The sequence below is a fragment of the Nycticebus coucang genome, chromosome 11, assembly GCF_027406575.1.
Source record: "Nycticebus coucang isolate mNycCou1 chromosome 11, mNycCou1.pri, whole genome shotgun sequence".
Lineage (NCBI taxonomy): Eukaryota > Metazoa > Chordata > Mammalia > Primates > Lorisidae > Nycticebus > Nycticebus coucang.
The window spans coordinates 113,218,806-113,244,708 of record NC_069790.1 but is presented as its reverse complement, the minus strand read 5'-3'; the positions used below and the strand labels follow the sequence as shown (position 1 = coordinate 113,244,708).

At 40.7% G+C, this 25,903-nt stretch overlaps 1 long non-coding RNA gene and 1 gene segment (V, D, J or C); one reads left to right on the top strand and one right to left on the bottom strand.

The window, feature by feature from the left end:
• LOC128598243 (T cell receptor beta constant 1-like) overlaps positions 1–25,903 on the bottom strand; it is a 232,182-nt gene that overhangs the window by 191,345 nt on the left and 14,934 nt on the right.
• On the top strand, positions 8,526–25,487 carry LOC128598256 (uncharacterized). Its single transcript, XR_008383607.1, has 3 exons — positions 8,526–8,634; positions 12,400–12,503; positions 24,570–25,487. It is a non-coding gene; the product is annotated as an uncharacterized LOC128598256 (long non-coding RNA).

Below are 25,903 nucleotides of genomic sequence, written 5' to 3'. Positions count from 1 at the left end.
GAGCCACCCTGCACAGCTGCTCCCCCTGAGGAGGGTCTTCCAGTGAGATCACCTCTTCTAGTGGGTCCTATTGTCCCCAGGACCAATCTTATATGGTGTACCCTACTCACTGAGCTATGGGCGCCAAGCCCCCCTCCACTTTTGCTCATTTTTGTTCATTTGTTTTCCTTTTCATATCCATCTGTCCATTTTCTAGCTGTTGCTGAATAGAGGCAGTGACAAGAGGTGACATCAAGACATAAAATTAATAATATATTAAGAAGTCTATATAAGCATATATTAAGAAATGGGTTTTCCTCCCGTGTGGGTGTGTTGTTGTTCCTCTACTGGTTTCATATTAGTGTCAAGTACATTGGATACTTGCAGTACTTTACTAAGGAGCATGTTCTTCAACTCCATCCAGGTATATATAAAAGAAGTAAAGTCTTAGGCGGTGCCTGTAGCTCAAAGGAGTAGGGCGTCGGTCCCATATGCCGGAGGTTGCAGGTTCAAACCCAGCCCTGGCCAGAAACTGCAAAAAAAAAAAGAGGTAAAAGTCTCCATCTTTTTATGACTGAATAGTATTCCAAATAACATTTTATAGATTTCTATGTCGATGGCTTTTATACGATTTGAAATATTTATTCATTTTTTTAAATTTCAGATTGATATGAGGGTACAAATGATTATGTTACATTGTTTGAATTTCTTAAGTATAGTTTAAGTTGTGGGGGGGAAGAGGGAGAGGAGAGGGGGGTTGGTGAGCTCTCACCTGACACGCACAATGTAAGGGTATACACAACACGCCTCTGGGTGAAGGGCTCATATACCACTTGCGCTATACCTAGCAAATGCAAACGATGTAGCCTAATTGTACCCTCATATTAATGTAATTTTTTTTAAAGATGTTATTGAAAAAAAGAAAACAAGAAAAATAGGAACATGGAAACTAACATTGCTGGAGGAAATGATTTGACATTTTCTTAGTTGTTTTTTTCCCCCTCCTTCATCTCAGCTACTTAAATGGCTTTAAATATTTTGAGGAAACTTGATTCTAATGTTTATATCTCACTTTTGTGATCTTTAGTTATTCTACTTGATTTTTTGATAAAGTAATTCAAATAACAAACATTAGAAAAACTGTGAATTCTCCCTCTGACCTTGTGTCTCCTCAATCTACATACCTATTTGTATGATACTCTGGAATGGATACCCGGGCTCGGCTTCTTTCCATTTTTCTGTCCTTTCTTACCCAGTAGCACTGAAAAAAATTATGTGAAAGGCATAGAGAAAGAAAGATACAAAGATCAGGGCCTGCTACTAATGGAATTCACCCGGGAGAGGCAGAGGTGTAGCTTGTTTATCTAGGACACTCCATAGTTTGGCTAATAAATATGATTATGTTAACTTATAAGGTCCAAATAATTGTGGCTCAAGGCCTTATCCCTACCAGGATGCTAAGGCCTCCCTAAAATGGTCTCCAGTACTCTGGAGAGTATTCAGTGGGCTTCCCCACAAGTAACTCAATCAAAACACAGCTGCAATCACCACTGGAATCAGCCCAATTATTCTCCTAAGAATATTCCAAATTGTCCACCAAAACCATTGTCAAAAATGCTCATCTCTAAACACCCATGCGTTACCCAAAGGGACTTTTTCTGAATGCTTTTGGATCTGCTAACACCCAGGCTGCAAGAGCAGGTTTGGAGTTCACACAGAAGTGAGGGAAATGATTAGTCTCCTCATCAACTCTGTAATGTTCTTTGTCACTTGGGACTCAAAGAAACTCTTCTTGTGTGCAAAATCTCACCAAGAAACTTGCAAACAGTTCCATGAGATGCTGGTTATCAATCTTGCATTCCTTAGATAAGAAACAGAGGCCTTACCACTCATTTTTAACCTCTCCTTTTCACTGGCGCAGGTTCCAGACTAAAAATCTCCCTCCAGATTTCATCATTAGTCACGTGCTGTGATGAGGATCAGAAGATGCAAATGTTTTATAGTGTGTTGAAATGGGAGGTGTTAAAAAACAGTAATTCAAGGTTGTGGGGATAGCAGGGGTAGTGGTCATAGCAACGTGCCAACATAGCAGCTCTGCATGCTGTGAAACAATCACTCTTATGCAGATGTTTTATTATTTCAATGCAAATGTAAAGGGAATTATACTCCTAATTTCATCTTTACAAATTCTTTGTTAGTATATAGAAATACAATAGAATTTTTGGTATTCATGTTTTAACCTGCAGTTTGTTATATTTATTTATTAAATCTAATGGAGTTGTGTGTAGGGGTGAATTTATTAGTGTTGACTATATACAAGATTATGTCAGCTGTAATTAGAGATAATTTTATGTCTTCCTTTTCAAACAGGATGCCTTTTATTTTGGTTTAGTTTTTCATGTCTAATTGCCCTGGCTAGACCAAGGTTATGGTAGGTTGAAATTATTTCTTCCAGTACTTAAAAAATGATACTTTCCTGTTTTCCTCACACAATATCTCAGAAAAGATTTTTGCTGGTTTGCCTGGAGTCATCTGCTACCAATAGAAGAAGCCTCATGGTGGAGTCTCCTCCTGCACATTATGGGGTAGAGCTGAGAATGCACACCTGCAGCTCCCGCTGCCAAGTCTGAAGACAGGGAAAAGCAGTGATGAGTTTGGGAGTTCAGCATGGATTCATGTGCAGATTCTGTTTATTCTATCAAATGATAGAAACAATAGATGGAAAGTTCCTGGATCTGATAATGATCAGCTCCTTGATTTTGCGGCCAAAGAGACTTAGCCCCTGAGACATGGGTGCCTTTTCTTCTGCCCCTAACAGCTTTGCATATATTAATTCTGATTTGGCTCGGTGGCATGTGGTGCAAATGACAAAACACATAATTTTATATCAGCATCATACTCAGGATGGCTTATTTCCCCTTTCACTATTAGATACAATTGTGTGTTAAGGATCCATAGGATAAGTGTAGATAACTCTGATGACATTTGATGGTACTTTTATTTTATTTTATTTTATTTTTTGTGGTTTTTGGCCAGGGCTGGGTTTGAACCTGCCACCTCCGGCATATGGGACTGGTGCCCTACTCCCTGAGCCACAGGCGCCACCCGATGGTACTTTTATTTTTAATGCTATGATTCTGCAATCCACATCTATACTAATATATCCACAGCCTGTAATCCCACCTACTGGGGAGGCTGAGGCAAGAGAATCACTAAAGTCCAAGAGTTCTAGGTTGCTGTGAGCTGTGATGCCACAGCACTCTACACAGGGTGACATAGTGAGAATCTGTCTCAAAATAAAAAATTATATCCAGAGCCCCCCAAAAAATTTCCTGAGCAAAATTTATTATTGAATCAATTTAAAATAAAATACACTCTGCTTACATCTTTATTTAGCTTAATGAAAATGGTAAAGTCGATCTGTTACACATACTATATGATCATTGGGAATAGACTATTATAAGCATACATAGAAGGCTGGTGCTCCACTGAAGTCTTCGGCTGGAATCAGTAAAGGCAGGACATGGTGGTGTGATCACAATTCTACTCTCCATGGGAGAATCTCTTTTTGAGTTGGAGTTTAATACAATGGCATCAAAATATGCCCCCCACCAGGGATTCATGTATGGAATAGAGTATATAAAGGAAACAAAACTATTACCTGAGATGAGGCTCTACAAGTTAACACCAAGTGTTCTCATGCAGGGCTGATCACATCACATCACTCTGGAATACCGGCTATCCTCAGGCCCCTGAGAAACTCTACTTGGCAATTATATGCTTCCTAATGATAAAAGTAAAAACATGATTATCTTTCACTTTGTTAAGCAGTATCCTTGTCATACATGAAAGTCAAAACATGAGACTCATGAAAGAAGAGGCAGTAACAAAATAAAATTATTAGCAGAAAAATAATAACCTAATTAAAAAATGGCAAAGCACCTAAATGAACATTCTCCAAAGAAAATATAAAAATGACTGACAGGGAAACATATGAAAAAAGTGCTCAACATCACTACTCATCAATGAAAAGCTACAATGAGGTGTCACCTCACACCCACTAGATGGCTGCTGTCAAAAAAACGGGAGGTAAGAGGTGTTGACAAGGGTGTTGTGAAAGGGAAACTGTACACTGTTGGAGAGGATGTAGATTGGCACAGCCATAGGGAAAACAGTGTGGAAGTTCCTAAAATAGAATTACCACATGATCCAGAAAATCCTCTTCTGGGTACATACCCCAAAGAAATGAAAGCGACAACCTGTAAAGATATCTTCACTTCCACGTACATTATAGCATTATTCACAAAGTCATAATATGAAAACAATTAAGTATCTGTTGACGAATGAATGTATAAATAACCGTGGGATCTATCTATCTATCTACCTACCTAATAACAGAACATTATTCACCCTTAGAAAAGAAGCAGATCCTACCATGTGCCAAAACATGGATGAAGCTGAGTACACTGTGTCAGATAAACTAGACATGCAAAGAAAAATACTACATTATCTCACATAGGTGTAGAACCTGTAAAACAATTCAAATATATGGAGATGGAGAACAAAACAGTGGTTACCAAGGATGGCAAAGAAATAGGGACATCCAGGTGAAAGGAGACAAAGCAGCAGGCGTGTATGATGAGCAAGTGCAGATCTAACACACACGCAGCCTGAGGACTATCGCACGTGATACTGTCTTGTGTTCAGCTTTTGCTTAACGAATAGAATTTTAACTCCTCTTGCTTCACCACAGTAATCATTTTACTATCTAAATGTATCCCATTAATATCATAGTGGATACCTTAATTATACCTTATAAAATTTATTTTAAAATAAAATTGTTGATGAAAAGAATAGATGAGGCTGCTTAATCAGCCTGCACCTTCCTTCTTTGGGGAGAGTTCTGGGGAGAGCTGTGTGCTTCTGTGTCAATATTTTAATGTATGGGAGTGTGTGTGTGTGCCCTGTAGAGTGTGGGGCAGCAGTGAATGAGGCCACTGGCCAAGGAAAGAGGAGACAGGCTGTTTATTTTGGTTTTAAGGATAGATATGTGAACATTTCAAATGTACCTCAACTTCAAAATGACCCCAATTGAATTTGTAGGTCTTCTTTATTGAATACTCTGTTTCATTTGTGCTCCCTAGATTTGTTGCCTATATCATTATTCTTGAAATCCAAGGGTAGGGTTTTCTTAGTCTCTTTTATCGCCCTCATCTTTTTCATCAGGTAAGTGTTAAAATTCTGTCCATTCTGTACCTCACCAATCCATTCCCCTCTTCAACCTGTTCTGATGCTCTAGTTTAAAGCTTTGCAGTATCTTGTCTATATTATTTCAATGAATATCTTCATGTTTATTGCACTTAAGACATTTATCTGGTTAATTTTTCCATGAGCTCTATCTACTCTCTTAATGAATTTTTAAATGAATGGTGGTGTTAACTGTAAGTTAAACATGTTGCCTTTTATCTCCCATTTCAGCATTCTCTCTATTGCGTGTCTTCTGACAACTTTGTCTAACACAGAGAGATGATTTAATCCTTCCATCACTCAGTAACACTCAAAAATTCATTTTTTAAACAAAATAAAAATTTAAAAAATTAGAGTCTTTGTGGTCTAACTTTAAACTACTTTCCTTAGCTTGATGGTAGCTTGGTCTCACTTATACCGTGTTCTCGTTTTGCTGATAGCATTTGAGCTTTCTCTCATTTATTACTTTGCTCACTTTTATTATTCACCCCTTAGCCTAAAACCCCATTTTCCAATAATTTTCATTCTAAGCATCACTGAAGGATGCATAGAAACATTCCTTACTACCAACATTCTTGGACTCCACCTCTATCCCTGAGCACACACGGCACTTTGTTTTTGTCCATCCTATGGCGTTTCCCTCAGCCTCTCCCACATATGATTAAGTGTGTTTATTGTATCTGTCTGTCTGTCTATATTCCCGCTACATTGTGAGTTCCTAGAAGGAAATGTCTTATTTTTATTTCTGTTACCAATAACATTTATTATAGCCCCTGACATGGAGGATCTATTATTTAATAACTGTGTAAATTTTCCCTTAGTCAAGATTGAGTTTGATACTCTCTGAAATACTAAGAAGGTCATCTTCAAAGAAGTACAAACCATTCTTGGTCTTTACCATTTTGTCATTCTCCCTGTAGCTGAAAAGTTATATGAGTGCTTATGATGTAATTGTATGGATTTCTGAGTTCTGTTAGGTGTGGGGCTACCAGATCTTCCCAAGAATTCCAAGATTGGTGTGTCTGTTCATTCTATCAGATGCACTGAAGCCGGGACAAAATCCTACTGCAACCAGGTGACTGCACCTCTCTAAGTAGCTAGTGTTGTAGGGGTAACTTGTGGAGTCTTTTTTGCAGGTATTTTGCTGTGAATAAATATTTTAGCCCCAGGGGTTCTCCAAATCATCTTTCTCCAAGCAAAAATAAGCAGGCTGTAGCCCCATCTCTGGACTTGTAAATACCAACACAGGTAATTCCTGTGAGAGAGGGGTTTATATCTCTAAACATGGGTGAGCAGGGCTCAACGGTAATACCAATCAAAGACATATCATTCAAGTCATGAATCAGAAGATCTCAATCTTGTTACGCAGTGTGTGTATTGGAGGAAAATTTTTATTATGTAAAATTTCATCAAAGTCTGAAAAGTGGTGGGAGTAAAGCATGCCACGGTGAACACGGAAGAAGATGTTGCTGTCGTTCTAAGGATTTTCCAGGCAGCTGTGTAAAGATGACTTTAGTATGGTGTCATTGAAGAGAGAAGAGATTTTAAGAGATCAGAAAGAAGGCATGTGTTGGGAATGGATTAAATAAGAGACACAGAAACAAAAACTGGTCTAAATAACAGAGAGGGAGAGAGAAAGGGAGTAGCAAGGCTGACTAGGAGAGCTGTAGAGTCTCTGAGAAGAGCAGGACCTGGTATCAGGCAGGGAAGGGGCCAAAATGGAATGACAAAGCGCGCGTGAGCTGTAGGGCGCTGGGCGAGGATGAGGTGTTTTTATAGCCAGTGACAGTGTTAGCAGGATGGCAGGAGACGAGCGAGGAGATGAGAGTGTATTTCTCTGGATGACCAATAAACATACAATAATTCTCTGCCCTTGTTCCACCTTCATTCCTTGTTTTACCCCATTACCATTGACATTGATGTTTTAATAGATAAGTGGGGGGAGCTGGATGTTTTTCTTTACAGAAACTAGACGTCTGGAAATATCCTAGTAGATTTGTTCATGAGTAGGAATTTGGAAAGACTGGGACCCATTGAAAGGCAGTACCTGCCAGGCAGGGGGTGACAGAGGCACGAAGAAAGGCAAGCAAGTTTCTAAGTTGAGGCTTCACACAGTACGTCACTAATGCACCTGTACGCAGATCCAGAACGTATTTAAATAGTGAGATGACAAAAAGCAGACCCATGGTATTGGCTTCATGTTTACTTCTTCTATAATTTAAAAAATCTAATTAAGCTGAGAAAAAGAAATAAAGGTACTGCACTTTATTGTTAACAGAGATGCTATCGTTGGTGTCATGATCTATAATAACCATGTGGTTTAATGTCCAAACTGCAGAACTTTTTTTGTGAAAGAGGGAGCTATTAATAATTATTCCAAGACAACAAGCCTAAACCAGGACTGCATGGCCGACCAGGACATCTGACCACCCTGCACAGTTGACTTTCTAACATCTTTTTTGTTTGTTTTGTTTTGTTTTTAAAGGAACAGAGTCTCGCTCTATAGCCCAGGATGGGTACAGTGGTACAATGATAGTTCACTGCAGCCTCGAACTCCTGGGCTCAAGTGATCCTCCTGGCTCAGACTTCTGAGCAGCTGGAGTAGCTGAGTAGTTAAGCCACTGCTCTGGCTCTGCCACGCTCCATTACTGCCATCTGGCAGCGGTGGAGGAGACTGCAGGAAAATATACTACTGTCTCTGACATACCACATTTCAAATAAGCCTCAATGTTGCCGTAAGGAATGATCTATGTATAACGTCCCCTCCAACCAGGGGATCTTCAGATCTGTGTTATCTGCATATTTAATTTAATTACATTCAGATTTTTCAGGTGGTGGTGATATGTCTCCTTCTGCAACCCTGCTGGTTGCACGTGTGTGGGAAAAGGAAGCTTTTATACACACACAAAAACACAGACATACACACATCTGTATCTCCTGAGTCACGTAATCTTAGTTATATCAGAGCTTAGACCAAACAGTGCCAGTTTCTAATTTTTAGGAGGAAGACACTGAGTCCCAGAGAGCTGAGAATACTTAACAAGATTTCACGGCTGAAAAAAAGCCAGAGTTAGGATTAGAAAGTAGGTTTCCTGACTCCAATTCCAGTGTCTGTGGACCAGAGAGAGAAGGGAATGGTTGAGTACTTGAAATGAAGTAAAATGTTTTGCTCCCTGGGCAGCTGTACAAGGGCTTGAATTTCCTGGGACAGTCCCTGAGTGGGGATATTAATCAGTGTTTCTCTGGCGTCTTCCGCTGAGAGGGCTGTGTATGCTGTCCCCACACCCACCATTAATCTCACTTCTTCACTGCTCTTTCGGGAGGCAGATCGTGCTGAAATGACTGTGGTAAAACCCATAGTGGCCGACGTGCTCTCGTTCCACATAAAGAAGTCCATGACTCTGAGAGGTACGTTGACGGGGGAAGAGTTTTCAGGGGACTTATGTCTGAAATAAAATGAGGCAATTTCTGACACAAGGAGAAGGGAAAATGGAGCATGGCAAATTTTGAATTGATTAGACAGGGGTTACAAGATTAAAGGGGAAAGAGGCAGCTGGCACTCATGAGGAAAATTCCCAGAGAGGAGAAATGTATGCAAAGAACTCTAGATGCTTTTGTAGGGATCATCTTTTAGTTTTGGCTAACCAGTAATCTGTGCCTGTGCGGGGTGAAGTGAAAAAAAGCATTAGGCAGAATCCACCAGCATCTGCAGAGTGGCCACACTCCAATCGAGGAACAGAAGTAGGCTAGAGCAGGAGATGGCAAACTGCAGCCCACAGGCTGAGCGCCTGTTTCTACTGGGTATGAACAGTTTTAGGGGTGAGGAAGCATTTCCAATGTGGCAGCATGAGGGTCTTTGAACACCTCTCCCCGGAGAAAAAACAACTGTTGAACATTTGAAAGCAATCATTTGCATCTTTGAAAATTATCTTAAAGACATACAGGAAGCAAAGAAAGATTTATTCAAGAAATTCCACTAAATCTTGTTGACAGCTCAGTAGGACAGAAGCTCTCTTGCAGGAGGGTGTGATGGGTGCAAGGGGACTCTTCGCCCCCAGCTCCCTGACTAGGGCTGCAGTTTCTCTCCAGGAAAGGCAGGCTTCCAGCACCTGTCATCCCCCGGCTCAGTGACAGAGAAACTCTGTTCCTGGTCAGCGCTCCCTTCCTCTGTCCAACACCCGCCCGTAGGGTGGTGCTGGGAGGAGCAAGTCAAGAAGTGGTGAGCAGACTGGACCTGTAGGTCTCTTCTGTCCCACGTGGTGGGGGGTGGGTGGGTATAGAACTGTGATGCCACCACGTCTACCAGTCTTGGACTCCTAGGGTTCTCCTTTGACACAGCCAGATTCCAGCTTATTTTCTCCGCCACACACCTCCTGGCATCTGGACTGCAGGTGGGGCTGATGTGGATGGAGGATGCGCCACAGTCTCTCTCTCACTCTCGGAGGCAGATGTTTTTCTATCTGTGCCTCACTCCTGGGCTTCCTGTCACTTCTTAATCCAAGTTCCACACCATACCTGCCCTACGCTGTACATGACCACACTTCAGAGTTCCCTGTTTGGGGAAAACATCTGAGTATCTGTCCACATTAAGGAGTTTAGGTTTAATTTCTCCTCTTCTTAGAGCAAGACTGACTCATTTTCAGAGCATCTCCCAGTTGGTTTTAAACCCAGTATTTCTTATCTCCCAGGTCTATCTCAAAGACTCTCTTGGTCTCCGTTTTGGTCCTCAGTGGAACCCAGTCCTAACTGATGACCAATGAGACACAGTACTAAAGCCTGGGCCCTCCAGCCAGGACCCAGCGGGGGGGGGGGGGGGAGAATGAGGGCGAGAGATTAGAAATCTTCTAGATTGTGACCATTTACCTTCCTAACCACACACCTGGCTCATTATCTGTATCATTTCTGGAGTAAGAATCGACTCCAGAGGTAAACTGTCTGTATATGAATCCTGGATCCTGGATCCTCCACCAAAAAATAAGGTGTTAACAAGGATGAGTTACTTAACTCATTTGTGACTCAGTTCCCTCACCTGTAAACTGGGTGAGATTACAGTACTTACCTCCTGAGGTAGTTGTAACACTTATGTGAGCTCTAAATATATACAATGAAAATGTACTGTCTAGTATGTAATAAGTGCTCAGTAAATGTTAGCTATTATTATCACCACTAAAATCATTAAAGCAAGTGAATTATTTGTGAAAGCTCTTTTATAATAGACCATGTCCTATTTTTTCCTAAATTATCTTTATTTAACGCACAAAGTTTTGCTTTGCTAGATTACCTTGCCAATCCACATATTTTGCTTTACTTCAGAACACTGCTCTTAGCCAAGTATATCAATTATAAGATGATATGTAAATATATACTCCTGTGTGACAGTTGCAATATTTCTTGCTTAGCACTTCACTCAGCTTGGCCAGGGGAGGCAGGGTCCCCACCTTCCTCACTTCTGTAGTCCTCGTCTGCCTCCCTGGGGCTCTCATGTCCCTCAGTAACATTGTTGTCTTCTCTTCTGCAGGAGACTCTATGGTCCACATCTCCAAACATATTCTCTTTTCAATGTCGTTTCTTTACCCATTTATGATTTTCATTTGGACATGACAATAGCACTTTCAACTCCAGATATTAGTATGAGCAGACTCATGTATGTCTTTTTTCTTTTTCTGAAAGATGATTCTTCCCCTGAGATATTTTTATCTTGGGGGCCTTGGTACTTCCATTCTCCCATTAATGATATTGATACTCCCAGTCTTGGCTGAAAGCATGTGGAGTCTCCTGGAATATTAAATACTACGAAGTTCATTGAATGGCAGAAACTTGAGTTTGTATTATATAGGGTCTCCGTGATCCTTAGCATAACGCTTCTCATATTTCTAAGCCTCCAGTGTAGATGACAAGAATCAAAAGAGGAAGGAAAGAAAAACTGTCTTTTTATCTAATGAAATACTGAATGGGTTCTTGAAGTGATTCTTGGAAAACACCATAAACTGAACGACAGGAGAGTGTAACACTTCTCCACTCTTGGCATAACTGTCAATGATTTTTGTTGGTTTATGCCCAACTTCTGTGTACAGATGAGATAGTGACAGCTACAAACCCACTTCCTGTTGCTGTAAGAAGTGGGGAGAGCGAGCCTACAGAAAGCACATGGATCTGGGGAACAAGAGGTTTATGAACAGAGAGGAAGGGACGCAGCAGCTCTGTGTCTTTGCTGCTGGCACACAGGTACACGGCCGAGTCCCCCACGCCTGGTGAACGGATGTCCACAGAGCAGAAAGAAGTATTAGGCCGGCTGGGTTGGAAGTTCTCAGAGGTGTCTGTTCCCTTGTTAAATTGTGTATAGTAGTAATAGAACAGTAGCTTTGGTGCTTGGTTCAGCTTCTGTTGGTACCAGTACATGGCATCGTGGTTCATGTTCTGAGAACAACTCAGAGTCACTGGTTTTCCCACCCTGGTAACCTGGTATCTTGGGTTCTGAATGATCATAGTCCATACATGGTCTGTAGTGAGAGAAGAAAAATTTAGAGTCAGAGTTAGGAAGGTTACCGATGTTACTGCCATGAGAGAAAGGTACAGAATTGAAGACAAGATAGTCTTGGTTAAAGATTTCTTGTCTGTCCAGGTCTCACCTGCTCCAAGGAGACAAAGAGCCACACAGTGGAGAAGCCCAGGGCCCATGGCTAGGTTGGAACAGGAATGCAGCTTCTGTCTGTTCAGGCTCCAATTCCTGGGTTGACAGGTGGGAGTTCAGAGGTAGGCAGATCTGCCTGTGACAACTTCTGCTGTTGAGCTGACCAAGGCCAGAGTCACTCCACACTGTAATGTTATACCCGACTTCCTACCAGGCAGAGGAGTCTGGGCTTGGCTAGATCAGTTACGAAGCAGATGTTCATTCCCTATGTCATTTGTTACTTCTTTGAGACAAGTATTCTCTTATTTGCCTCTGTCCCTACCTCTGTATCATGGTCATCCAGGCATCTTCACTTTATTAACCTTTTCTCACATTGGAAAAAGCAGCTCACAGTTTCCTCCACACACAAGGAGTTGGGGAAATCTAAGCAGAGCAGGATGTTAAGAGTGTATTGTGAGAAATGAGCTAATGTACAGTTGGTTCAGATAGATTTGGGCACATGGTGGCCTTTCTAACGATATCGTTTCTTTCTCACCCTAAAGGACACAATTAGAAGTTGAGTATTCGAAGCTTTCTGGATCAGCTGCCATTTATCTGTACATTTCACTGGCCTAACTGAGAGGAGAATAAGGAGTATCCACGTCAGGTATGTGGAAGCAATCGTGATTTTTTTAGTCATCTGGGAACTTACAGAAGACTCACTGTTATAAAGGTGTCAGATCTCAAATTGTTACATATTTTAATGTATTTAACATATTTTAATAATTATTTCAAAATGTCAGTTGAGATAAGACTGATGCTGATAATAATTCTAACAAAATCTGAGGCATTATCATGGGAAGGGCAGGAAATCATATTTGTAAGCATAGAGTGGCAAACTAGGGGGCTGTCTGAAGCTGGAGGTGGCTGCTTTTAAGGTTTTCATAGCCTGGGGTCTTGCCTGACCTTCCTGAAGGATAAGGGATCCTCATATCAACACCCCTGTGGTGCGTTTGTGGCACACGGGTTGGTGAGCTCTGCCACAATCACAGGGCGAATCTGGCTCCTCTGTGAGGCCCACTTAGTGCCTTATACACTCTCCTGTCAACCCCACAGTACCCTGCTGAGTCCACTGTCAGCCACCACTTGAGGACAATGAGTGTGACAGGCAGGTGAAGCATCCAGGTTTTCAACTCCGTCTGATGTCATCTTATGTTCTAAATTCCTGATTGTGGACACCTCAGTCCAGACCCGCCAGTTCTCTCAGGGCTTCTGTAAGGAATGCAGACTTAGTTCTTCTGTTTCTTCTGAATGTGGTTCACGTGCGGCTGTGCCTCGGGGGGAGTCTTGTGGTTACCACGTGTCATGTGTCCAGGTTTGGGATGCCTCTCCTATAGCAGAGTGATGATCAAGGGTGGGGATGTATTGAGGAAAGGGAAACATGATGGCCAGGAGCAGCAGGAGAGGAAGACACAGGCCCCACATCCTGCTATCACCCACCAGAGAGGAGAGCTGAGTGCAGAGGTCCAGGCTGCTGAGACATTCTGGGTTTGTGATAAGAGCTGTTTACAGGAGTTCCCATCCTTGACTGATTCATGTGTAATTTAAACCAGCTTTTATCACTTCCTGGAAACTGCAAAACCTTACAGCCCATGCATGACTCCATTTATCCCTCCTATCTTTTATGCTAGCACTGTTCATTATTCATAGCTAATCTAAAAATAGATACTATCTGCAACACCAAGATGTATTTGAGGCTTAATCAGAAAAAGAGGTATTTTCTTTTTTGGAATGGACTTGAAAATTTTGGAGACCTATTGTACAGCCTGGTTATTATAGTTAATAATAATGTATTGGATGCTTCAAATTTGCTAAGAGAGATCTCGAATGTTCTTGAAACACTTACATTCTCAAAGGTAACTGAGTGGGGATAGGGACGTTAACTAACTTGCATGTGGAAACCATTTCACCATGTATGCATATATCAAAACATCACCTGTGTATCTTAAATATGTATATTTTTTATCTGTCAATTATAACTCAAGATGAAAAATGAAATATGCAATAACAGGAAAACAATTCAGATATAAAGATACCACTTGAGTTAACAGAACTATAAAGGCAACAATTGTGTCTACTGTAGAATAGAATGTTAGGTGTCTATGATACGAAATGTCAAAGTGCTGAATTAAACTTTCACTTATCATATTTTGGAGTCTAGCAATGCACAGGCTGAGAGTTTGGTTTGACTCAGTAGCTGCTATTTTTAAATATAATGGAGAGAGCAAGGAATGGAAGAACAAATCAATTACTTGGCTACTTGTTATGGTATTGGATTATATAACAAAATAAAGGAAAAGGGATTAGTTACATGTTCCTTGCTGGAAAAATATGTGACTCTTTGGTAGAAATCATTTTTCCTTGTGCTTGTAATGTTAAGGAAATGATGGACTAATTCATAGGCAGGATATGTGTTTGTGATGTGTGTGTGTGTGTGTGTCAGAAACTGAATATACCAATTCATGCCACATCTCCACACAGAAAGATAGAGTATTGATTGCCTAACCAGGGGATCTCAACAATTAGAAGGGGAAAACTGGTTTTGCATGGTTTGAAAAAATTAAAATACAAGCCCACTTGCGAACATTTCCCATTGTCTGTTTTCCTGATCAGTGTTAACATATGGACTGAATGATGATTTGAGGGGCTACAGACTCCTCAAAACTATGGAAAATGAAAAATCATTATTAGATGTATTTCATGATCCGATACAAAAGCTTGGCCAAAACAAGATGGGATATTGGAATCCAGATGCTGAAAGAAGACTGATGAATCAGGCAAATGTATTATAAGCCATGTTAAGAATTACATAATCCTATTGCAGCAACTGGAAGTGATTTTAAAAATATTCCAGATGGGTTGACACTCTTCTGCTCATGATGTTAACTGTATTTTTTACATCAAAATCTCAGATCCTATGTAGACAGAAAAAGTAGCTTTTACCTCTGATAATGAACCTGGGTGTTCCACTCCAAAATGAGATTTATTTATTTATTTTTTTTTTTTTAATTTTTTTTTTTTTGCATTTTTGGCAGGGGCTGGATTTGAACCCACTACCTCTGGCATATGGAGCCGGTGCACTACTCCTTTGAGCCACAGGTGCCACCCCAAAATGAGATTTTTTTTAATTTTTATTTATTTATTTTTTTATTAGTATTAGATCATAGCTGTGTACATTAATGTGATCATGGGGCACCATACACTGGTTTTATAAACAGTTCGACACATTTTCATCACTGGTTAACATAGCCTTCCTGGCATTTTCTTAGTTATTGTGTTAATAAAGAAAGATGGAGATTTTTTTTAAGTGCTGGGAATTTATGTCTGCTAGGCAACTGTAACCTCAACTTACCACTATTACGAGCATCATCACTGAGTGTCCTACAAACCCGTAGTAAGTATCTTTTTATTCACTATTTCTATCAGGAAGACTCGTTTGTCTTCCTAAAAGAACGAATAAAAGGTCTGGTTTCACAGTCAGATTCATGAACCTTTCAAAGCAACAAGGTAGGCAAGAAGCCTATGGCACTTTACATTAAGTCGCTTAAAAAGAAATGCATAGATTAAGTTCTGTGTAAGGGACCCCAGAAATCCCCCAAATCACAAATATCACCACCTGAATATTATTGAAATACTCTTGTACTTCTAATATTGATTCTGATTCTTTCTCACTTCCTTTCTTTGGGAAAGAAAGCAGGGAAAGGCTTCTGTTTAGCTTAGCTGTGGTTCAAGAGGACAGAAGGATATGGTTTTGCACAGGAAGGGCTTGTTTCAGAAGCACGGTGTCTGGGCTGCTGGCACACAAATAAACTTCAGAATCCTCCGGGTCTGCAGGCTGGACCTTCAAAGTGGAGTATGTCCCTGCAGCCCTTTCAGCTGAGAATTGATACTGAGCATCCCTGACTTATTCTGTACACACTCGCATAGAAAGTATACAAAAAATTCCATTTCTTTCACCAGGGTATATTGCCACCAAAAAATAGAACCATGTCCAGAAACTGGGTCACATCTCAGAGTCACAGCCTGGTCCTTTTCTATAACCTTGCTGCTAGGGAACTGAGTGACTCCAGCTGCTATTTGCTATGTGGGAGGTGACAAAAACAGAGAATGCATATAACAAGAATGAACTGGGAAAGGGTATTGCAGAGATATTCAAATTTCTTAGGACTTTACTTGCTCCCAGGGGACAATGGGACACTGAGCTGAGATGCCTGGAAACTATGTCAGGATCCTGAAAATACATGTACTTTTTCAGAGGAGGGAGCTGGTAAGCATGAATACAGAAGCAACCTGGTGTCTCCTGGCCCTGAGAGGTGTGGCCTCCCATGACATCAGCATGTGAGCTCATGTCCACAGCCTCAGGTGCTCCCTCTACGGAGGTGGGAACATAGCTGAACTAGCCAGGGTTCTCTGCAGAAGGTCGCTCCTAGAGAGGGTGATGGAGAAAAACTGACATCAATTGAAGTCAACATGTTTACTCATACGGGCAGTTGGTAACTTTGTAACTATAATTCTTACACGGTTACCACTGATAGCTGCTGAGTCCAAGGCCTGGATCCTACCCCATTCCTAGCCCTGTCTTCTGTCTGGTATCACATTTCTAAAGAATGTGGGGCATTTCAACTTCAAGTGGCTACTGATACTATGCTTGCTATTTCTAATGATCAGCAGCTGTTAGCACTTAATTCTCTTTTCCCATTATCCACCAAACACATTCCAATCAAGCTTTTGCCTGTATCACTCTCAAATTCGGCATGATTAAACATGAATATTATCCCCACCTCTGTTCCGTTCTGCAGCTTTCAGAGGATCCAGTAGAAAATCTTAGAGTTGTCCTTGAAGCCTCTTTTTCTACCCCATGCTACAGCCAATCCATTGGGAAGTTCAACCAGCTTTGTCATCAAATTCACTCACATTCCGTGTATGCGTCACCATCTTCACTGCTAATACTCTGGAACCAACCACCATCATCTTTTGCAATAGATTCCTAACTGGTCCTCCTGCCTTCTCCTGCTTCCACACTAGGTCACACTCAGCTCTCTAGAACAGGTGGATCACATGACTCATCTACTCTAAATTATCTGCTAGCTTCCAGTTTTATTTAGAATGAGAAAGCAAAGCACTGAAAGGCTTCAAGGTCTTACGTGAGCCTCCCAGCCATATTACCTCTCTGACATAAGCTCCTTCCACCCCCGTCCCAGATTTCCCTACTGATTGCCCAAAGAATTGTGAAGTCCCAGCCTTTTGTTAGCTCTGAGCATTGATTGCTCTAACTTTATTGAGTGGTTCTGCTTCCTTCTTCAGGGAGTTTCCTCATGGGGAACACAGCTAAATAGACACGAGCAATCTTGTGACGGTCTCCGGAGCCTCTCTCTGTGTAGCAGTGGCCTATTCAGTCCCCTGCCTCTGAGATCCAGCTGCCTCTTTGTTTCCAACCCTGACTCTGAACTCAGGGAGACCACCAAGCTCTGCCTGGTTCCCCCTCCCTGGGCCACAGCCTGGAAGCTCCCTCTCGGTGTTAAGGTAGGAAGGTTGTAGTACTCCGATTTCCCAGGGATCATCATCTTCTGTTGCCCTGTTTCCACCGTTTTGACAACTCTCATTTCACATGTTTTGTTTGCTTTTTTTTTTCCTTTAAGCTGTGTCAAGCAGGGGGGAAAAATCTAATTTCTATTAATCAATCTTGGTCGGAAGCTGTTTACTCCAGAAATTTTGGATGTCACATTCTTGACATTGAAATTCTTAAGGTCAGGGTCCCCAAGGGTCTCAATAGTTACGGGCCTTTTTGTCAGTTTCTGAGCATGTGGTTTCCATTCCTCACACATGTGAGACAACAGCCTGAAATTGCTCTCTGCTAACTTTTCCCTTTTATCTATCACCCAAAGGCCGGACCAAACAAACATTTGGTTTTCAGCTACATTTCTGAGTCTTTGTTGTAATACTTTGAGATCACACGGTCTGAGAATATTTAGAAGCTCCAGGATAATGCAGAAGATGTAACTCTAGATCATTTGTATCTTTTCTTTTATATGGGCATTGAAACCCAGTTCTAACTGTGAGGCCTATATCTAGTCTGAAGGCCTGTAAGCCATTAGGATTTTAATTCTCCGCATTACTCTACCTATCAGCTCCCTCTTTGCTCTGTAAATAGAGAATCTCTTTTTCTTTCTAGATTACCTGTGTATTGTTTTAGTGGTGGTGTTGTTTTACATTTTGATGGTGAATAGTGTTTCAAATTTAAAAAGGAAAACAAATAGAAAATGTCAGGAGTAGTCATCTTCTTTCTACTCTTTTTATATTCCTTTTATCTTTCCAAATAACCAGCAATATATTTCACAACTTTAAAAAATTTTCTATATAAGCAAATAAAACTATAGTGAACTTAGAGACATTTACTAATATTTTTTAAAAAATAATTTATGTCATCTGTTATTTTGCAAATTATTTTCCTCTTGACAGTTTATCTTTATCATTTCTACAAGTGAATAGATAAATGTGCCTATTTGTGATTCTTTAAACCTTTTTATACATACAAAGAAAAGCACAAATACATATAAAAGAGATAGGCTCATACATTCTGAATATATCATTTTTTCTTAATGCTTCTACAATTGTCAAAAGTACAAATATGATTGACATATGAAACCAACAAACTCAATCAAAAATAATATATTCTTTTAATAAAAGGAAAGTATACATATAATTTTATATGCATTAATGGACTTACATATCATAGGGAACACTCCAATTTTAATGCTGGTTGATGAGGATAAAGAACATTTTAAAGGTTCTCTGTGTCATTGAAAGGGGAACAGAGAGGGCTGAGAGCTGAAGGTATGTGCAAGAATTTCACAGTTGTCTTAGAACAAGGACTCTAAGTGGGATGAGGAGGGAGTTAAGGCTGTGAGAAGGTGACACACAGCGCAGTGCTTACAGGAGGAGTCAATGCAGGTCCTAACAAAGTGAAGGATTCTGCAGAGTCAGTCGTAGAGTTAGAAAAGAGAAGCCTGTAGGAGACAATAGAAGACTCAAGAGAGCTACTCTGTAGGCAGCTCAAATTATTTCTAATTGTTAGTCTAGAATGTGAGAGTAGAAATGAATAGAGATGGGTTGGAGGAAATGAGCATTGGAAATGAGCAACTGAAGAAACTGAGAAGCCGAAGTTCATCTAGATTTTGGGAGCAGTCAACAACACTGGGAGTTTTAAGGGAGAAGAGACGAGACATGGTGGAGAAGTTGTAATGCAAAGTCTCAGGCTGTGACATTCATCCTCAATCTTGGACTTAGTCACCCTTGAGAGGAATTTCTGAGGAATCCCAGGAACCAGCTCACCCTTTGACCTCCTACCAAGTTTTCTAATGTGAGACCTCCCTACCATCTGTTCTTGCCTTGTCCAGGGGCCCATAGAACATCAAACCCACATCCTTCCCATGAAAAAGGAGGGACAAGAAAGGCTGCAGGGAGCTGCTGGGAGCTGGAGGACAAGGGGAAGCGGGTTTCTGCACAGGGAGGGGGTGAATCTGCAGCGCTGTGGCTGAGCTGCTGGCACAGAGATACACTGCTGAGTCCCTGGGTGCCGTGGGCTGGATCTTCAGAGTGGAGAAAGAAGCATTAGGCATCTTAGCAGAGAATCTGTCCTTGAGCATGCCTGAATCATCTATAACTTTCCTGTTGTTAAAGTAAATGAGAAACTCTGGTCCCTGCATCGTAGTCTGTCTGTACCAGTAAATAGCAGCATGGCCTGAAATTGGCTCACAGTTCAAAGTCACAGCTTGTCCTATCTCTGTCACCTTGTGCTTAGGTGTCTGGGTGACTCCAGCAACTGTGGGCTCTGTGGAAAGGGACAGAATTAGATCATAATCAGACCCATATCTAGCAATGTTCTAAAACACAGATTCTTTATTTCTGGGGTGTCTCACCTGTTCCCAGGAGACAAAGGATGGCACAGCAAAAAAGCCTGGTGGCCATGGCAGGATGGAGCAGGAGGAGGCTTCACCCACATGAGGCCCCTGTGGGTGTGAACAGAGGGGCGGGAGATCCGCAGCCTCCTGCCTACCAAAGTGGAAGGGGCCAGGTAGTGACATCATGGTCTGTGTCCCTTCTTACAGGACATCCTTCCAAAGACAAGCACTAATTCCCTACAGAAGACCAACTGAGAATATGTGCAATTACTCTGGGATGTGGTTGGTTCATTCGAAGGCTCTAAGCATCCCCATTTATTGCCACTTCTCATAGCCCTGGTGCTTCTGGGACCACCGAATATCATAGCTCCCATTCTGCTGTCCTTGATGTACCAAACAGTGACCCACTGGCTGGATATTTTTCCATGAGTGTGCCAGCAGCATCTCAAATTCTGCACATTAATAAAGTACTTTCTAAATCTCAGAACTTTATTATTTCTCTGATTGGCAGTCTCCAGCTCAGTTAGGGCTTTGCTCCTAGAGGGGTTGGGACTACCATGTTCATCACAAAGACAGCAAAGTGGAAGCCCTGGGAAGAGACACAATTTATTCCCGGTGAAGGCTAGAAACTTGTGCCATGTGCTAGGTAATCCCCAGGCCACAGCACCTTCTGAGTTTCTGTCTCTCTCCCCTGGAGGAAGAGGTCCTGTTTAGTTGCTCCATGGTAAGCTTCAAATCCTGTTAATCTTCAGGCTCTGGTGAGGCTTGAGCAACAATAATGAGGGCTTTAACTTTCCTTAGGAGCGACAGTGAAGTACTCTCAAGCGAATTCTGGTTTTCCTTTTACTCTTAACAAAGCATTAAAAGATTCTCCATTCATTAAGACCTGATTGTCTCCATAAAGTAAGTCAATCAGTACCCACACATCAACTCTTTAAAGTGGGGGGATGAAAATATAGAAAATGGCATGGTTCTTAGAGTATGAATAGTAATACTATTCCTGTGTCTAGAGAGGATAGGAAACACTAGCTCCATATTTTTGTCTTGGCCAAGAGATATAGTCCCCTGACTCCCCAAACTGGGGAGTGTCTCAGGTGATAGAAGCATACCACTGGCTGGTGGGAAGTTGTAACAGAGAAACTTTTATAATGGGGGAGATTCAGCAGTATCCACTCCTTCCTGCACAGTGTTTATTTGTATCAGTGTGTATATGTACGTGTGTGTGTGTGTGTGTGTGTGTGTGTGTGTGTGTGTGTGTGTGTGTGAGATATTAGAATCTCTCTGCAATCAGGGGTCTGGAGGGGTCCATACCATACTGGGAGCTGTGGATGGAGAGGGCAGAAGCTGGATAGGGGGCTTAGGAAGGAAGATAGTAACATGAGCACATGAAAAACACTGGATCAAGGTATGTATTCCAGGGTGCAGACTTTCTTACCTGTTTGCTGGATTTATCTTCTCTCGGATGCAAAGTCATGAAACAGAATAACTGTGAGCATGTAAGTTCAGCACATGCGTGGGGGATTTCCTTCCTCAATGCTCTAGTAATTTTTCTAGTGATAGTAATGCATCCAAGGGCTGAAGGTCAAGGGCTCCTCTGACTTGCATTTGTGCTGCCCAATCCCGGTTTTTCTCCCCCGCCCACATCAGTAGGTTGCCATTGCCGTCTATCTTTGACCCATGAAATAAACATTTTTTGCGGGTTAATGAGACAAGGTTCAGAGGGTGAAAGGGGCTAGGAATCATGTGCGTTCTTTTACTTCTCCTCTTGCATATTTCCCTACTAACCCCTCCTCCACCATACATCCGTCTCTTTTAATCTGGACTACGTGGTCCTCGTGGTTTGTCAGTGGCCCCTTTGTCTGATGAACATCACAAAGTTGCCAAAAATCCTGTAATATTATTGGTTTTTACCCATTTGCACGAGATGAGAAGTCTTTGGGTCCTCCCTTCTCTTTGCAGGGCTTTCTCAGGGCTCTACAAGTAGGGTTCCTAATTCAGGGACCAACTTAGGCTTTTCTTTAGTCCCAAGACTGCTCTCTCAGCAGCTCTAAAAGAATCTCAGTGTCTCCTGGTGGCCAGTGGGCTCAGTCACTAGAAATGAGACCTTTGCCAAGACTCACAGTAAACCATGCTTGTGTCACACTGGTACGGGGTAACAAGGAGTTAGAGTTGCTGGTGATCAGGGGTTCCAAAACTACCACTCTTTCTGATCTAGGACTCAAAACACTTGAGAGAGGGATGCTGAAATCAGACAAACTGAAGACAAAAGGCTAGCTTCTGCGCTGATAAGGAGGACCAGCCATGATATTAGCATTCTTCTGAATTAAATACATCCTTCAATTACCTTTTCCTGAGAGGACCAGCTCTCCTACTGAATAGAGTCTGCTCACTAATTTTACCAGGATTCTGAGATGGAAGAGAAGATCTCTCCCCTGTAGGTCAGCAAATCCAAAGATAAAGCAGAGGGCTTGATGTGAGCATGCCCCGTGTCTTCTTGCAAAATCACTAATCAGATAGCTCAGTTTTCTTACCACATAGAAGAGGGAGGGGAAGGGAGATGGGCCAGAAATGTCTTTTCAGAGAATCACCCCCACACCTTCACACACACACACACACACACACATGTATGTGGGGATAAATATTTTTTCAAAGACTCTTAAAATTTATGTTCTCTTAACAAATTGGACTCAGACATCTCCCTTGTGATCAACAAGAGATGAACAATCTTTTAGGACAATTCTGCTCCCACCCTCCGGAGGCACCTTTTTCAATATCAACTGCTATTGCTCCTTAGGATGTACTCTTGACCCCCAAGGTAGAAATGAAATTGGCCCCCAGAGGACACAAAGGGTTTCACAAGAGTCATTAAATAACTTCAAGGCCACACTGGCTGAAAAGCTGAGAGTTCATTTGCCTTCTCCTTTCCTCCCCAATCTGCCCTGCCATAGTTCCCATTATGACAAAACAGAGATCCAGTGATAAGCTCAACTGATAAGCATCAATAATGAAGTGCCAGTAGCCAGATATCCCCACATTTGAATATGTGCTACTCCCCTGATAAAATTCTCTGTGAGGGCCTAGTGAAGACCCATCTAAGTCATTACTTTTTCTTTTCATCAACTCCCTCTCAGTTTTCAAATCTGGCATGTTCTGGGCCTCGAATATACATAGTATTTATTTATATTATTGTTTTTAATTTTGACAAGAGTGATACATATTTAATCATTTTATTTTCCTCTGTTATTACCTAATTCTTTAAGAAATATTAAGGTGAGGGTCTGAAAGTTTAAATGCTTTTTAAAATTTGTCCTATTCCTTCTTAAACACAAGTAGTTTTGGCAATATTTACTATAATTGAATACCCTCTTTAATTTTATTTTTGCCTTATTTTCAAGTCATTAGTCTTTCTAATTTTTATCTTGTAGATTTTTATCTGTGATTTTACCCAGGGAGACATGTGCAATTCATGACGTCTGAGTCGCCTAAAACAAAGAATATTAAAACAAATATTATGTATCTTTTACTTCCTGTGTTGAGCAATTCCACCTACGAGGTATTCATGTTTTTGCCTTCTTTCTCTTCAACATGTCCCATCTATCTTTACACTTTCTTGAGAGTTATACTTTTAAGCATGAGTTAAGCAGGCTCCTTTAAGTCTCAGACTACAGCTGAAGATCACTTAATAAGTTGACTATTTTCAATTGATCTCTCTTAGCATCTTTTCAAAACTGTCCAAATTGTATGGATCCATTATATGTAGATAAATATGAAAGTTTTGAGACAGGTTGTGTTATTGTTCATTATTTTACTCCCAAGAAACCCAGTCGACAGCATCCTTTCTGATTCACCTGTGCAAGTTTCAACTTTCTCGGTTTATGGATGCTGAGAGGGCTTCATTTGTTTCCATAAAATGCAGATTTTACATTTCATTATTTTTGTGTATCTCAAAACTTTTGTAATACACAAAGCTGTGATTTTGAAAGGCATTTATCAACACACTCCCAAGCCCTATCTTCCTACGAGAAGTCATTCCGATCTGTCCTTTCCAATCTGTGATTTTTCTGTTAGGCTTCTTCTCACTCAGTTACTTTGCCTGCCCTACAACAACTAAAATAAATCTCTCCATTTTATAATGTCCCCTTAAGAGCAGTTAAACTTGAATGTATTGCCACTTCCCTTAAAAATCTGCCTTGTGTGGACTTGAGACGCTCCTCTTGAGGACTCGAGAAGACTAAGTCTTCTCAGAAGGTTTTGCTTTTTCCAAAGAAATTTTCCTTTCCTCTCCAGTTTAATGAATCTATATTTTCAATTTTGTTTATAATGGTTAAAAGGAATCCAGTCCCAAATTTCTTATGTTCAAATTCACCTTTACTCCATTTCTTAGCCATGCCAGTTTGGAAATTTATACTTATACTCTCTGTTTCAATATCTCCCTCTGTAAAATAGGGTGCTGATTGCTTTTAGCATCTAGTTGGAGTGCCCAAGACGTAGTAAGGAACATATAAAAGCTCTCTATTATAAATATTTTTCCTTTGTTCCCATCCAGAGAGTAAGAAAAAAACTTATCTTCAAACTACTGTGGTTCCTCATGCATTTTGTTAGCAAATTTAAATTCCCTGTAAAAAGTCTTTCAAGCAAAGATGTTCTTCTAATTATCCTCCAAGCTTTTGCAATAATTATGTTGACTTGAAATTATGATTTTGCATCTTTGTGTGCACATAATCTAATTTCATTCTCCTTGACAGTCCTCCTCATTACTTTTTCTTCCACAGAGGGAGCCTGGCAAGTTCTGCTTACCATCTCATACTACAGATTATTGCTGCCTGGGAGCTCACTGTTGCTGATAGCTCACTTTCTTTGACTTCAAGAAGAGTCTTGGAAATGTGAATTCTCTCATGACAATCCATCTGATGAGGCCGTTTCACTGGACATCTTCTAACTGTCTGGAAGACTCAATATCACACTTAACCCTGGATATTTTTTATTCTCTTACTAGTGAATGAAGAAGTGTAACCATCCAGGATTATTTTTTAAAAAATAAATCCAGATAAGAATATCTGTCATTGTGTAATTCGGTATGTGATGGAGAACTCAGAAGCTTGCAGCTGCTTCATCCAAAATACACATTCTGTATCTGAATTGAGGGGTGAAGATAGCAATAGTTCTGTTACTAAGCCCAAAGAAATCTGTTGGATGTTATTAATACTTAATTAGAATAATCTACTGGGCAGATTGGAAGGACATGTCCATTCTACAGGTGAAGCAATTACCATGTTACATGTTTTGGGAAAGGACACTGTTGAATTTAGTACTTAGGTGTCTAAGAATGACCAACAGTTGGTGAATCATCTTCAGTAAAAGCCAATGATCACATTGGGAAGTGTCCCACAGACACCAGAAGTAGTTCATAAGACGTGACCCTCAAGCAGGAACTGAGGAGACCCAGGTCTCTTCAACTCCTAATATGATATATCTCTAATCACCGGCATTGAAAATTGTTTGAAGAATTACAATTTCAAGACGGTAAACTGAGTACCTCCTCATATAAGAAATTCATGAAACAACAAAAAGTACTGAAAACAATAAAAAGTTATCTTTGCAATGAGAACTGTTAAGAGACTCTGGAAGTTTGAAAGCATATGTGCTCATATTTACGTGTAAATCAAAATAGAAAATAGAGCAGACAGAGACAACAGATTTAAGCAGTGCTCTTCCTAAAAAGCAACAAATTTGGAAACAGCAATTCTCTATGGGATTATGATTAGGACAATTTTTTAAAATCTATATTTGCAACACATGGCATAACAATTAACACCTCCACAGTAATGCTGTAGAACAAGCCTCCTTCAAAATTCATCAGTTTAAAACAACAATTTGTTATTGCTCATGAGTCTATAGGTTGGATGGTCAGTTCTGTGAATCTTGGATAAATATTCTTGAGATTAATCTTTTGTTGCATATGTGGTTTGCAAATATTTTCTCCATCAATGTGGCTTTTTTGTTTATCCTCTAAACGTGGTCTTTTAAGACTATTCGGGTAATATGTTTACTAGAGTCCTAAACCTTAAAATGTGACTTACACTATGTGAGAATTAACAATATTAGA